The sequence below is a fragment of the Emys orbicularis genome, chromosome 2, assembly GCF_028017835.1.
Source record: "Emys orbicularis isolate rEmyOrb1 chromosome 2, rEmyOrb1.hap1, whole genome shotgun sequence".
NCBI classification, from domain to species: Eukaryota; Metazoa; Chordata; order Testudines; family Emydidae; genus Emys; species Emys orbicularis.
The window spans coordinates 103250372-103267009 of record NC_088684.1 but is presented as its reverse complement, the minus strand read 5'-3'; positions in this window follow the sequence as shown (position 1 = coordinate 103267009).

The following is a 16638-nucleotide window of genomic DNA, read 5'->3' as shown; positions in this document are numbered from 1 at the left end:
TAAATAAGAGAACTCAAGAGTGAAGTATTATAAGTAGCAAACATAGTTATTTCCATAATGTAAGAACAAGGAGGCACATAAATTAAAAAGCAATAAATTTAAAATTGATGAAGTGAAATACTACTTTACATGATATATTATTAACCTATAAAACTCATTGCTACAAGTTATTTCGGTAAAGACCTTAGTAAGTTTTAAAAAAAGAATGACATATTTATATGAAATCAGAACATCAGCCACAGTTACATTATCTATCATGGAAATATATTAGATACTAGGGATAGTTGAAAATTTCCATCAAAATTATTTTTCAGCGGAATATTGGGTATTTGATAAAGCAAATTTTTTCACAAGAAGTTTCTGCTTTCCACACAAAAAAATGATATTTTTGTCCAAAAAGCAGAATATTTCAATTTGGAAATACTTCCATGGCACATCAAGGGAGTTGTAGATCAGGTGCCTCATGGAAACTGTAGTTTGGCAAGGGTCTTTCATGATGCACCACAATGGCTCAGCAAGAGGTGAGAGCATGTGCATCATGGGAAATGTAGCTAGCCAGGCAGCCCAGCCCATGGAGGAGGAATGCAGTATGAGGTACCTGAACTACAGTTCCCATGAGGCCCCAAGGCAGCAGTTCCAAATCACAAATTTTGGATTTAGGCTGACAATGGTTGGGTTTTGATTTCTTTTTTATTATTATTTTTCACCAAAAAGTTGAAATTTTCTGCAGATGACAAAAAGAATTGTTTTCTGACCATAAGAGGCATCAATGACTATTCTTCAGGACATAAACCAATTACTAACTGCCTGAGAACTTACCCATAAGCATGATATTACATTGATCATTATGAGGGCATTACACTAAATATGGCCATTGTCAGATATGAAACACCAGAACAGAAGGACAGTTGGCCAGATCTGGCATAGTAATGTATATGTTGCAGAAATTTATCAGTTTGAGACTGAGTTTGAGACCGGTGGGCAGGCCAAGAGGAGGAAGTGGTGGGCAGGAGGGAGCCAGCGGGCTGGCAGGGTCTCAGGACACAGTGAAAGCAGAACAGACCGGGGCCCCTTCTGAGCATGGGCCCGGCACAATTTCAGGGGCTGCATTCCAGCCACCTTTTTTTTTTCCTGCGTTCTCGGAGGTTTGTTTTTTGTTTTGTTTTTTTTGCTTGGGCCGGCAAAAAACCTAGAGCCGGCCCTGGCCAGAGCAGAGCCCTGCAGAGACATGGTAATCAGCCATTGGGGCAATGAGCGAGTGCCCGAGCAGTGCAGCGTGTAAGGTGCCTCCTTACCCCGCTCCCCCCACCTTCCACACAGTGTGGGAGGTGAACTCTGCGGATGAACCGCTGAACTCTGGGGCTGCACTGACCAAAGGACAGCAACTGTGAGTGGGCTAAAGAGAAGGGATGGGCAAAGGGTCTTTTGGGTTGCTGGACTTAAGGCCTTGAGGGGAAAAGGACACTGCCCAACTTACTTGAGGGTGGGTCTTTTGCTCATGGTTTGTGTTTATGAACCCTAGTTGTGGTGTTTTCCCAAATTAATGCTGAGTTAATTCCCTCCTTTTATTAAAAGTTTTGCTACACTCAGACTCTGTGCTTGTGAGAGGGGAAGTATTGCCTCTTAGAGGTGCCCAGGGGGTGGTGTGTAATTGTCCCAGGTCACTGGCTGGGGGCTTAACCCGGTTTTGTGTTGTATTGTTGAAAAGGAACCCCTAGATACTAAACCCAGCCCTTGTTGTTGCTGGCTCCACCTCGCAGAAGGGTTACAATTACTTAGAAGAAGCCATTTAAGAGGCTGTCTTAAGACAGGCCAGTTGTAAATGTTAAGAATCTTAAATCCAATTAAATCCCATTGTTTCTCTGTTTACCAGTGTTTAGCCCTGACTCCTCTACAGGAATACATGGTCTAACCATCTGGTGGTTAACAGGAGAACTGTTAGTAATTTAAGTTACAAGCATTTTCATACCCAATAAAATCTTTTCAATTGTTTAAATCCATTCCGTTGGTTTTCTCTCATGAATTTGTTTTGAATTTTCTTTTTTATTTGGGGACGAGGGTCCCCTTGGGTTGACTTCTTGATTCTTTTCTGTTTTTCTTGTCTGTCTGTGGCATCTTGCTTGTAGAGATGGATAAGATAAGTTGTGATGTGCTTTCTATCTAGCAGGGGGGTTGCTCACTTGAGTCTTTTATACCCGTATCCTACCTATTTCCATGAAATTATAGGAAACACACCTCTTTCAGGCTTGCTTAGATTTAAGCTGGTAGTGTCATTCTTTCATTGGCTCTATGCCTTCATGGGTAGTCCTTAGGAAACTCTTCATCTTATGAATATAGAATCATAGGACTGGAAAGGACCTCAAAGTCATCTAGTCCAGTCCCCTGCAATCATGGCAGGACTAAATATTATCTAGACCATCCCTGACATCCCAGGTGTTTGTCTAACCCGTTCTTAAAAAATCTCCAATGACAGACATTACACACACACCCCTTTAGGCAATTTATTCCAGTGTTTAATACCCTAACAGTTAGGGAGTTTTTCCTAATGTCAACCTAAACCACCCTTGCTTCAATTTAAGCCCATTGCTTCTTGTCCTGTCCTCAGAGGTTAACGAGAACAATTTACCTCCCTACTCCTTGTAACAACCTTTTATGTATTTGAAAACTGTTATCATGTCCCCTCTCAGTCTTCTCTTCTCCAGACTAAACAAACCCAATTTTTTTTCAAACTTCCCTCATAGGTCATATCTTCTAGGCCTTTAATCACTTTTGTTGCTCCACTCTGGACTTTCTCCAATTGGTTCACATCTTTCCTGAAATGTGGCACACAAAACTGGACACAATACTCCGGTTCAATTGAGTATGTAGTTTATTAATTGAATATCCAACATGTCTTTAATTGTCTTCCTGTGGCAGGAACGTAGCACACAATATTCAATGCTAGTTTTAACTCTTTTAATTCAGTCAATTTTTTGAGATATTCTTTCAATTTTATTAGAGTTTGACAGGAAATGAAACTCTGATTTCAAAATGTTCAAACACTCCTGTTCTTTATATAAATATTTAGCTCTCAAAACAGTCTTTTAAAATTAAATAACTTTTAGAAAGTCTTTAGCTTAATTTGTTGATGCTACATGACAATGTTTTGAGATATTCTTTCAATTTTATTAGAGTTTGACAGGAAATGAAATTCTGTTTTCAAAATGTTCAAACACTCCTGTTCTTTATATAAATATTTAGCTCTCAACACAGTCTTTTAAAATTAAATAACTTTTAGAAAGTCTTTAGCTTAATTTGTTGATGCTACATGACCATTTTTTCTTGTCTTCTGAATTGGATGAGGGTTTGCTTGAGCACTGCCAGTAATTAATTAATTTGCCATTAATATAGATATTCTATACTTAAATGGCTTTGTACATTGCTAATTAGTTTAGTGAGGTTACTAGATTCCATGTTGGTACATAAAGCACTTTACCTCTTATATAGCAGTGATATTATGAACTTTGTGTTTAATTAACATATTTGCAAGTATGCACTTCACAAAGGTGTTTGTCATTTCAACATTTAGAGAAATAAACAAAAGTATAAAAGATTTCCAACTATACATATATTCTCTAAAATTCAATAACACAAGTATGCAAGTCTAAGCAGTGAGTGCCTGCATTTTCTGTCATATATAAGCTGTTTCAATGAAAGTCCTATCTATATCTATAGCAATATCTATAAAAGGGGCTGGGGATTGCGGGGGGGGGGGGAGGGGAGGGAATGAACAGTTTATTTTGAAGAAGATCTCCACTGTTTTCAGTTGTTCCACACTTTTTAATCACCTTATGAACCTGACAGCATTTGACTTTAAAATAAATGTTTGATAACACTGCTCTACAGCCAAAATGCTTCTGAAATAAATGTAGTCAAACTTTACTAATTCTGGGTCACTGAGAACGAAAATGATACTTAAAATTGTTGATTGGCTCTAGTTTTCAAGATATGCTATTGGGTCAGTATATACGACCCTTGACTTGGGAATGGCGGAGGATAAGTGAGTTATAAAGGGAAGGGATCTCAATTTAAACCAGAAATGACTAAAATACATCTTTGACTGGATCTATGAATAAATCTATGACTGGGTTTGGACAGTACTTGCTTTTTAGGCAAAACAATGAATGATGCAATCTGAAGCTGGTATTGCGTCATACATGATATGAATTGCATCGTGTTATTCCTAGAAGTAATGGATGATGCAATCATAACGAAGCTTACATCACTCTGCTGAACAAATTGCCCTATATCAGCTCTAGAAATCATAGTGTCGTGCTCTCTTATTTGTCAGTGTTTGATTTTGCAAAGGGACACATTTCTGTTTAGCCAAAGTGAGCAGAGATGCCTCGTACTTGTGTGAACAGTGCAGATAACTTCTGCTATGTTTGTGGTGAAGTGACTTTTGCATCACAAAAGCGCAGTATAACCACTATGGTTAAGAAAGCCTATCACCTTTATTTTGGCTGCAAAATTGGAGATCAGGACAAGAGGTGGGCCCCACACATATGCTGCAACACTTGTGCAACAAATCTTCGCCAGTGGTTGAACAGGAAAAGGAAATCTATGCCTTTTGCAGTGCCAATGATTTGGAGAGAGCCAACAGATCATACCAGCAATTGTTACTTCTGCATGGTGCCTCCAGTTGGAAAAGGTGTGTCAAAGAAGAAAAAGTGGACTGTGCATTATCCAAACATTCCATCAGCTCTACGCCCAGTACCCCATGGAGAAGGACTGCCGGTTCCTGATGCACCAGAATCATTCTCACTTGAGTCAGACGAGGAAGAGGAAGAGGATGAAACTTCTGGTCCTGAACCATCAATGTCACAGGACCCACATTTTCTCCCATCCTCCTCCTCTGAACCACACCTCATAACACAAGGTGAACTGAATGACCTTGTCAGGGATTTGGAACTACCCAAGAGTAAGGCAGAGCTGTTAGGCTCCAGACTACAGCAGTGGAATCTCCTGGCAGGTGATGTTAGGGTTTCCATGTTCCGTGACCGTCAAAAGGATCTTGTCCCATTCTTCTTCATGGAAGGTGATCTTGTAGCCTGCAACATCGATGGTGTGATGGCAGCCCTCCACATCGTTCACGATCCAGATGAGTGGAGACTGTTCATTGATTCATCGAAGACGAGTCTTAAAGCTGTTTTACTGCATAATGGCAATGTTTTGCCATCAATTCCAGTTGGTCATGCAGTCCATATGAAGGAAACCTATGACAACATGAAACAACTTTTGAGGTGCATAAACTATGACCAACATCAGTGGCAGCTGTGGCAATTTGAAGGTTGTTGCTCTCTTGCTTGGTCTGCAGACTGGATACACAAAGTACTGCTGTTTTCTCTGCGAATGGGATAGTCGTGCAAGAGATTCCCACTACATCAAGAAAGATTGGTCACTCCGACAGTCATTGGAGCCTGGGAGGAAAAGTGTTCAGCATCCACCACTTGTTGAATCAAGGAAGATTTTGTTACCACCCTTACACATCAAGCTGGGTCTGATGAAGAACTTTGTCAAGGCCACTGACAAAACACAAGCAGCTTTCAAGTACCTCCGTGGAAAATTTCCAAGGTTAAGTGAAGCTAAGATAAAGGAAGGTGTCTTTGTTGGTCCTCAGATTCGTGAACTTCTTCGAGATGATGCATTTGACCATGCACTGCGTGGCAAGGAAAAGACGGCATGGAAAGCCTTCCAGTTAGTGGCAATAAATTTTCTCGGAAACAACAAGGCAGACAACTACAGGTTGTTGGTGGAAAACCTCCTCAAGGCATACAAAAGCCTTGGTTGCAACATGTCACTAAAGATACATTTTTTGCACTCTCATCTAGATTTTTTCCACCGAACTGCGGAGCAGTGAGCGACGAGCACGGCGAGCGATTTCACCAGGATATTGCAACAATGGAGAAATGCTATCAGGGCAAATGGAGCCCATCAATGCTTGCAGACTATTGCTGGACAGTGACAAGAGATGCTCCATTTAATGAATACAAGAGACAAGCCAAGAAGCGCCGAGTAGACACTGAATAGGACTAAACTATGTACATAATAGTGTTTTGCCTTTTGTTTCATAATAAATTTTATTTATATAACCCTTTTGCTGATTTTTAAAGTGTTACATAAACAGGACAGGTGAAATATTATCATGTAAAGCAACCATAAACACATGAAAAGACCTAGGTTTACAATTTATGATTAAAACTCTACTATCTACACAATATACATAGACATAAAATGTAAAAACTTAAATATCTTAGAAACAGTAGCCAATCAGTTGTTTTAATTGTCATATTTGAATTCAGCACATCAAAATACATAATAAATAGCACATTTTATCTCTGAAGCAGACGACTTCTCAAAAATTGTAGACCAGTGTAATCTTTGAATATGTTAATATATTGTTAGAGTTTCCAGGTTCAATCCATATTACAATGGATTTGTGTGAGTGACAAATGAGAATAAAATTTGCCATGTCAGGGCTATTTGTTTCATAGGGTACAAAACCTCATCATGATAAATTCTGCCTTTAGATTCTATTGCCGAGGAAGACTTGATTCATAACACTTCAGGCCACAGTGGTTATTAATACATAACATAAAATGAACTTTCTGTCGTAAAGGAGCCTATGCACAAGTGCAGCAGTCCAGCACAAAGCCCATGCATCATTTAACACCTACATAGATAGCTTCCTTCTGCACTGGGTGAATTTTAGCCAAGAAGTATATATGTAAGATGGGTACACCTTAGAGCAGGGGTCGGCAACCTCTGGCACACGGCTCACCAGGGAACACCCCTGGCGGGCCTGTCCAGTTTGTTTACCTGCCGCGTCCGCAGGTTCAGCCGATCGCGGCTCCCACTGGCCGCGGTTCGCTGCTCCAGGCCAATGGGAGCTGCTGGAAGCGGCAGCCAGCATATCCCTCAGCCCTCGCCGCTTCCCGCAGCCCCCATTGGCCTGGAGCGGCGAACCATGGCCAGTGGGAGCCGCGATCGGCTGAACCTGCGGATGTGGCAGGTAAAAAAACTGGCCCAGCCCGCCAGGGTGCTTACCCTGGCGAGCCGCATGCCAGAGGTTGCCGACTCCTGCCTTAGAGCTAGTCTAACAGTACATGACTGAATATAAAATTTGACATAACCAAGTTTTTTTCAGGCCACTGCAAATGCGTCACAAATCAGTCCCGGTGTTTACAAATATAGTTAGGATTTAGAAATACTGATTAATTACATGCAAGCAATTGTCAAATTAATCTATGGGTTCTTTGAGAAAGTATCCAGTGGTGATATTTCATATTATAGTAAATGGTCATCAAAGCCATATGTTTTTTTTTCTGGTCTCTGACTGGATGAACAAAACTCTTTAACAGGAGAACAACGAATAACAAATAGTAAATAGTGATGAATAAATTTCAGTACAAATGCATGAGATTTTCAGTATTTGGAAACCTTTCATGATTATCTGATGGTCGATAATTAGGGCCCTACCAAATTCATGGTCCATTTTGATCAATTTCACAGTCATAGATGAATTTCCAACTGTGGGCTGTTGATGCTAATATTCTGTTTCAGTGTCTCTGGGACAAATTGTGCTGGATGTGAGGTGGGGCTCAGATGTCTCTGGGTGAGTTTAATAGAATCAAATCATAGAATCATAGAATATCAGGGTCGGAAGGGACCTCAGGAGGTCGTCTAATCCAACCCCCTGCTCAAAGCAGGACCAATCCCCAACTAAATCATCCCAGCCAGGGCTTTGTCAAGCCTGACCTTAAAAACCTCTAAGGAAGGAGATTCCACCACCTCCCTAAGTAACCCATTCCAGTGCTTCACCACCCTCCTAGTGAAAAAGTTTTTCCTAATATCCAACCTAAACCTCCCTCACTGCAACTTGAGACCATTACTCCTTGTTCTGTTGAAGGACATAAATCCACACCGTGTAGAGGTCAAAGCATAGGGGTTTATTATACACAGCGCTGGTGGAGTGTCACCTGGCTTATTAGGCTCAGAGACACTGTCAATCAATTGATTACAATGAAATATATAGATTTTCCATGGGCGGGGGAAAGTGACGGGGTAGGCAGTTCCACACCCCAGGATAGGTTTTGCAGCAAGACAAGATAGCACATTAGCCAATGGTTAAAAGGTTACATAATGTCTCCGCCCATGGTCTCAAATTAGCAACTTAACATTTAATTAATACTTTGATAAAATGTTATTAGTATAAAATATATATGTTGAATTTTGATTTGGGGTCCATAGGAATGGAGCAACTCCTTTGATTGTCCAACAGGTACATTCCTAGGGGTTAAAGCAAAGAAACAGTGAAAGGATATGGTAATACAGATTGTCTCCTTTATGCCTTAAGGCAGGGCATTGGTCCCTGGGAAGGGTGGTGGAAGGTTGCCATATCATTATACGGACATGTGCCAATTTTCATAAACTCAAGGTTGGATCTGTGGGAAGACTGTTTTTCCTTCAGGAGAAACACAATAGGAACAGGGATCCTTTGTTCAATTTGAAACATTGGATGAAACATAATTATTCAGTTATTGCTTCAACATCTGGCATTTCTACTGACCAAGCAGATCTTAGCAAAGGCAATGTCATCTTGTTTACCCCAGCTTTCTCTTAGCTGATCACTATTAGCTAGGCCTTTGGTCTCCAGACCAAACTCTGGACTTTGGGTCTGAGAAAGAGCTGGCACAATCCATATACCAGGTTGTTATATAACATGCACATGGATTTTAACCCTTCACTGTCATCTGGTACCACTGAGAACAGTCTAGATCCATCCTCTTTGGAACCCCCTTTAAGGTAGTTGAAAGCAGCTATCAAATCCACCCTCATTCTTCTCTTCTGCAGACTAAACAGTCCCAGTTCCCTCAGCCTCGCCTCATAAGTCATGTGCTCCAGCCCCCAATAATTTTTGTTGCCCTCCGCTGGACTCTTTCCAATTTTTCCACATCCTTCTTGTAGTGTGGGGCCCAAAACTGGACACAGTACTCCAGATGAGGCCTCACCAATGTCGAATAGAGGGGAATGATCACGTCCCTCGATCTGCTGGCAATGCCCCTACTTATACAGCTCAAAATGCCGTTAGCCTTCTTGGGAACAAGGGCACACTGTCAACTCATATCCAGCTTCTCGTCCACTGTAAGGATTCTTCTTTTAGGCACATCCCAGATATATACACTGCACTATCCTTTCAGGGAAAATTGAGGATGATTCACTATGCTCCCTTCTCGGTGCTCAGCCATCTCTACTGGTAGGAATAGAGACGGTGGGATCAAGGCCCTGACTCATGCCATCATTGTTGAAGTGGCTTAATAGGAAGGTCCCTGTGCTCTCCTGAATATAGAGATTGCAGTTGGGTCTATCCTTGGAAAATGCAAGGGTGACAAGTCAGCACACATATACCCGGAGCACCAGCACATGAGCCAGGTACAATCTAGCCCTATACTTGTTGCTCATTTTGAAACTGATTCATTGGAAGGGTGTGATGGCTGAGGAATTTGAAGTGTTTAGGGGAGATCTGGAAAGTCTTATCTAGAACCCCTAAATATTGGCATTATTGTGAAAAACTGGGGAGAAAAAAAGTAATACCTTGGCAATTCTGGTCCTTATCCTCGTTAAAACTCTTGAGATTACAATGAGTGTTGCCAGCCTGAGCAAAAAAAGGGCTGTATGATAGGTACTATAGTAGCCTTTGAAAATGATTGCAACCTGGAAAAAGGGCTGATGTCATTTTAACAAAGGTATCCAAATATCTGACTTCATAAACTGGCAGGAGCTAACTGACATCTCAGTGGAGGCAGAACACCATTTTCTGAGAGTTAGGAAGGCCTCATGTCACTCAGAAGTAAGGCCCCCAATTGGCTAACAAGCGGTTTTGTAAAGGGATTGCTATTCAGGTCTCAGCCAGAAGTGTGGGGGCTGTAACTCAGGCCCTCTGTGATGTAAGGCACAGGATCAATATTAAATGGGAAAATCTTCAGTGCTTCAACAGTGGCATGAAGGACCCAAAGGAGGGGAAAAGAAAGAGACTGATTCAGCCCTGAAGTCAGGGAGGCCCAGATCGTCAAAAGATACTAAAGTGCCTAAATACCTTTGAGGATCTGGACCTGAGGCTTTAATTTAAAAATAGAGTGGGGATTCTCTAAGATAATTTCCTTTTATTTGAGCATTGTTCATTTGATTTTTAGTGTAGAAATATAGGGAGCTTTTCTCCATCCATAGTGACATATATTTAAATGACCTCATAATTTGATATATGATTTTTTTCAGAACAGTGGCCACAAGACGAGGGGAAGGGAAGGGAGATGAAAGGGGCTGATAGGGAGAAAAAGATTTCATGTACAACAGATGACCACACCATAGTCTGCTATTATTTCTATCATGGCAGACCCATTCTCTTTCATTGAATTTATGTCAAGGCCAAAACTTCAAACCATATTAGTTGTGTCTGAAACTTTATTATCATATTTCAGATGATGTCCTACAGTCTGCTTATAGGGGATTGTGCTGCATAATCTTAGTGTTAGATTTTTTCCACAGACAGATCAGAGCATAATCATTCATTTTAAACAAATGTGACATAAATATCAGCTGCAATAATTCATTCGGAATTCTAGATTTCTAAACACATTTATCCCCTTCTTTGTCCCCCACCCCCAGAGAATGATGCTGTTGAGCCTTCTTAGTATGTCCATGATTTTGGGGCATAGTTTTAGCAATAGCTGGTTAGTTATTCCACTAGTGGTTTAATGTTAATTTAGGTCTAGATTATGCCTTTTTCCCTCTGGTGGTGCAGAAGTGGGAGAAGGGCAAGAAACCTTCCAAGCATAAGCTCAAAGGGGCCAAACACAACTATGGTCTTTGCTCTACAGAGCTAGTGCCACTCCTTGAGTGTTTGGAGAGGAGGTAGCACGCAGAGACATGATTCTATTGAGTTTGGTACAGGAAGACACAAAGAGAGAAATCCATGAAAACTTAATGGATCAGGTTCTGAAGTCCTTCCTTGGTCCTCATCCAGGAAAATTCCCTATTGACTCCCCAAAGGGAATGTTGCTTGAATAAGGACTGCAGATTTGAGTCATACTTTATAAAGCTTGAGAAGCTGCTGTTCAGCAATCACCTTTTTCTCTCTTCTTTTGTCTCCTTTGGTATCAGTGATGATAAAATGATTTTTATCTACCACATCAGTCCAAAGCAGTGTAGTTTGGTTTGTATTGTCTCCTTTTTTACTCTTTTGTTTAATTCAGATGGAAACAAAAGTCCATTGACACCAGAAAATTGAGGAATTGATTGTTTCATTACTGTGCTTATCTGAAAAGTCAGAACAAAATAGAATGTCAGCTGAGGGAGGGGAAGATATTCCTTGTATCTTTCCTACGTTGCATGTGTATGTCAAAGAATCACAGACTGCAAGGTCTGAGGTACAAAAAAATAGCTCTCATGATCCTGATACCAATTGGATCACTTATATATCATGGTCCAGAGAATTCTTTTGCACCTGTCTTGTAGCACAAAGGAAACAAAGCCCCTAGATTGACCCAGCTGGAGATGCTGGTGGGGTGAAGGAGTTCACAGCAAGCGTAGAGCTGGCATAGCCAGTTCTTATACCTGACTCCCCATCCGACAGACCACATGGATCATATTGGGGCAGGGAGGCAGGAGGCAGGTAGAAGCATGCTGGGGTTGGGATGGGGCATGGCCAGAGTGTGCCATGCTCTAGCAACCCCCAATTGGCAGACAGTTCTTTGGGGGGGGGCATTGTCAGCTGGTACAATTTAGGGGCAGATTGGCCCAGAGACTCAGGAAACCATAACCACACACCTGCACTGAACAAATTTCAAAGCAGGAGAGAATCTGGACCCATGTGTTTAAAATGGAATTACAAGACATCAGGGAATCAGACAAATTCTGCACTGACTTACACCTCTTGTATGGATTTGTAAATTCATGCAAAAATTCATCCACCATATTTAAATGTAATGCTAGATCAGGGGTAGGCAACCTATGGTATGCGTGCCAAAGGCAGCACGCGAGCTGATTTTCAGTGGCACTCACACTGCCCAGGTCCTGGCCACCGGTCCGGGAGGCTCTGCATTTTAATTTAATTTTAAATGAAGCTTCTGAAACATTTTTAAAACCTTATTTACTTTACATACAACAATAGTTTAGTTATATATAAAAGACTTATAGAAAGAGACCTTCTAAAAACATTAAAATGTATTACTGGCACGCGAAACCTTAAATCAGAGTGAATAAATGAAGACTCGGCACACCACTTCTGAAAGGTTGCCGACCCCTGGGGATATATGTCAATATGACATTGTTTGGTAAACTCTGGTTTATGCTTAAACTAAATTAACACATGACTCATTTTGCAATAATTTCAGTGTTGCAATTATCTCAGTGCTCAAACAGCATGCATAATACTACTAGAGTTTCTACATAATTTTATAACAGCTTTAAAAACTATCAGATTTTCCTTATTGAGCAAAGTGCCATTACCTCAAGGTTTTTCAGATATACATGATGATTATCAGCACTCATAATCCTCATGAAAACTGTGAAATACCTTGTGTAACTACTGCAGAGTGATCAAGCCAAGGGTAATAGTGGTAAAAAAGTAATGAAGTGAAACAGGGAAAAGGGGATAACATCATTTTATTTCTGTCATTAACAAGAATCATTTGTATACCAGGATTTTTAATTCTTTCTTCATTGTGCTTTTTGGGATGTACTTCACTTGCATACATAGCTAGACTAGTGGATACATGTATAAGGAGATCATTTTTAAATTAAACGATTTTAGGGATCTATTTTTTCTTTTGATATCTGTATATCTCCTATAACATTAATTCCATTAATAGATTTTGAGGCTAGAAGGGACCATTATGATAATAAAATCTGCCATGCTGCATAACACAGGCCACAGAACTTCACTCAGTGATTACTTCCATCTAGCGCAATAATTTGTGTTTGAACTAGAGCATATCTTTTTGAAAGCTATCCAAACTAAATTAAGACTCCAAGGTGATGGAGGATCTAACACATTAGTTGGTAAACTATTCTAAAGGTTAATTACCATCACTGTTTAAAAAAATTGAATTTTATAGCTTTGCTTCCAGCCATTGAATCTTGTTATGTCTTTGCTAGATTAAGAGCCCTGCAGCATCAGATATCTTCTCCCCTTGTGAGTATTAGACTACTATCGAGTCACCTCTTAACTTTCTCTCCAGGAAATTAAATAGATTGACCACCTTAGACCTCTCACTGTAAGATATATTTTCTAGACCTTGAATCGTTCTTGTAGTCCTTTTATGAACACTCTCTATATCAACATCATTTTCAAAGTGTGAACATCAAACCTGGTTACAACATTTCTGTGGCGATCTCACTAATACCATCTACAGAGTAACATCACCTATCTACTTTCTTCTATTCAGTATTCCAAGAATTCCCTTAAGCCCTTTATTCACAGCATCACACTTGTTTGATTACACTGGGTACCGAGAAATCCAATATAAATTACCTATCCTTATCATTATTTACCACTTCACCAATCATTGGTCAGATATATCAGTTTGCCATTTTTAAATCTATTTAAATGCTGATCAAGAGGCACAGAGATAATTTAAAGCCAGACTCTGCCCTCAGATGGACATGAATCCCAATGGCTTACAGCCAAGCACATCCATATCCAAGGGTACAGGAAAGATCAGATGTAAGGGTACATGTACAACCAAGAGCAGAGTGTGACCATTAAGCAAACATTTTCAAAAAAGAGAGACATAGAATCATAGAAGATTAGGGTTGGAAGAGACCTCAGGAAGTCATCTAGTCCAACCCCTGCTCAAAGCAGGACCAACCCCAACTAAATCATCCCAGCCAGGGGTTTGTCTATGACCAAAGTCAATGTTTAAAAAATGTGAATGGCAATGTGCACCTATATTTGTGCACACGTCAAGTAAATTCACACGCAAGTGACAACCTAAGCACTTATGGTGTGTGTGTGTGTGTGTGTGTGTGTGAATTTTCCCAGTTTAAAAGCACAATCACGATTATCCATGTTGTCACTTGTGCATATGCATTATTTTGCATGCAGATCTTGGGCTTTCATTTGGAAATAAGACCCAAAGGGCTTGATTCTGATCTCTTTCTGGTTTTATGCTGGTATAACGCCTTTGATTGCAACAAAGTTACCCTTGATTTATGCTAACACCTGGTCTACTACTCCTGGAGAATTCTGCGCCACTGCACATGTACAGATTTTTTTCTCTGCAGAAAATAGATTCTGCCGGAGGCGCTGCAGTTATACCTTTTGCCCACCAGGGCAGCAGGCTCATGGGCCAAAGCAGTATCCTGCCTGCGGTGCCAAGTGAGGAGACACAGGATATAGGGGGGATGGACAGAGCAGGGCACACGGGGGTAATGGGGGGGTCACATAGACCTGGGTTCAGAATGGCTAGTGGGGGGACAGACTAGAGCAGGGACACAGGTGCAAATGAGGTGACAGCATTGAGCCAGGGGCTGAATGGGAGTAGGGGTGGCTGAGTGGAGGTACAGGGACATATGGGGACAGAGGGAAGAGGGATGTTTGAGTGGGGTGCAGAGACACATTGGGATGGAAGAAGAGGGGTGGCTGAGTGGGGGTTCAGGGACACATGGGGACAGGAGGGGGTGCAGTGACACATGGGGATGAGAAGAGGGCTACAGGGACATATGGGAATGGGAAGAGGGATGCAGGGCTTCATGGGGACAGGGGGAGGAGGATGGCTGAGTGGGTGTACAGGGACACATGGGGATGGAGGAGGCAAAATGGCTGAGTGGGGGTGCAGGAACACATGGAGACAGGGGCAGACGTGCCTGACTGAATGGGAGAGACTATGGGTCAACCAGGCGTTGTATGGGGGAGGCTCCCCAACTCCCTAACAATCCCTCCACACACCCCCAAAAAACCCATTCCATACTTCTCTCACCCACATCCAACAACCCTCCAGGTTCACTCACAGGCTCCTTCCCAGCAATTACTTTCCTCTCCCTCAGCTCCTGCATTGCCCCTGACTTCCCTAAGTCTTTGCACGGCTTCTGATGGGTGCAGGAAATCATAGAATCATAGAATATCAGGGTTGGAAGGGACCTCAGGAGGTCATCTAATCCAACCCCCTGCTCAAAGCAGGACCAATCCCCAACTAAATCCATTTCTGTATTGTAGTTTAAATGAATTATTACTCAAAGTTCTGTATTAATATGCCTAGTAAGGAATCTACTTATCAAAAAACATTTCCTGAATCTTTTTTGTTGTCTGTATTGTTACACACATACTCGCTGACTGGTATTTTGAAATAAATTACCAAAATAGTTGAAACTGGCATTGTGTTATTTTGACAAACAAAATATGCAGAATTTTAAAATATTGTATGCATAATTTTTAATTTTGGCACAGAATTCTCCCAGGAGTAGTCTACACACAAACCTGCACCAATTAAATTAAATGAGTTACCTCATAAGGCCATTACCAACCTTAGTCGTTATTATTCCAAAATAAGAGGAGCCACACATAGACTTGCACTGAAATAACTAAATAAGCTATGATTCACACATTTGGTTATTGTGGTACAACTGTGTTTGTAGACTAGTGCTAATGTGACATCAGAATCTGGCCCTGTGGGTGTAATTCATGAGTAATGCACAAACCTGTAGGGCTCAATTCTAATCTTACAGCAGTTTTCTATTGGTATGGCTCCCTTGACTTCAGTAGCTATTCTCTATTTACACCAGTCTAAGGGAAAGGAAACCTGCTCATTTAAAATATTTAAATTTCAAAGGCTTTTAAAAATTCAGTAAAATGGCACAACAAAACTTCAATAAAGGCATTTGCATTCTGATATGAGGGAGTTTTACTATGGGACTCCATCTGATAATTGGTATAGCACTGAAGGTTAATCCCCCTTAACTCCCTGAAAGATTACCTTTGGGTTGTTAGATTGTTATACAAACACACTAAAACTGTTTTAATATTTCAGTACATATTACAATTATGTGCAGAAACATAAATTGTACAGATGTATTTAAAATTAAGGCAGAATACAGATATAATTTAGAACAGCTGCACGGTACTTTAAGTCAACTATACACTGACACAAATACAGATTAAATGTTCTGCTCTTTCACAATTTGTGTATGTAATGAATACACAATACTAATACAAATATTCTAAGCTAGATGTTCTTTGCTCTTATCTGAAAATGTATAACTATTGTTAGGCACAATATAAATAGACCGAAGTGTGCAGAAGCCATGAATATAATGCAGTCTAAAATAATAACATTCATAGCATTATCACTGTACATAGATTTTCTCCACTGTCCACACAATTTATACATTCAAAACAAAATTGCTTTATTGTAACATTTTAAAATACAATGCACCTGGTGCTTATCTCTTGGAGATAGTAATGTTCTTTTACAAAAATGAGTGCCATAAGCTTCAAAAGTTAGGAAAGACATGCACAAGTTCAAAATGTCTGACTATCAAAATTTGCAGGACCATGAGTGTTAAAACAAATGTTTTATCTTGCCAAAAAAGTAAGCTGTTTTA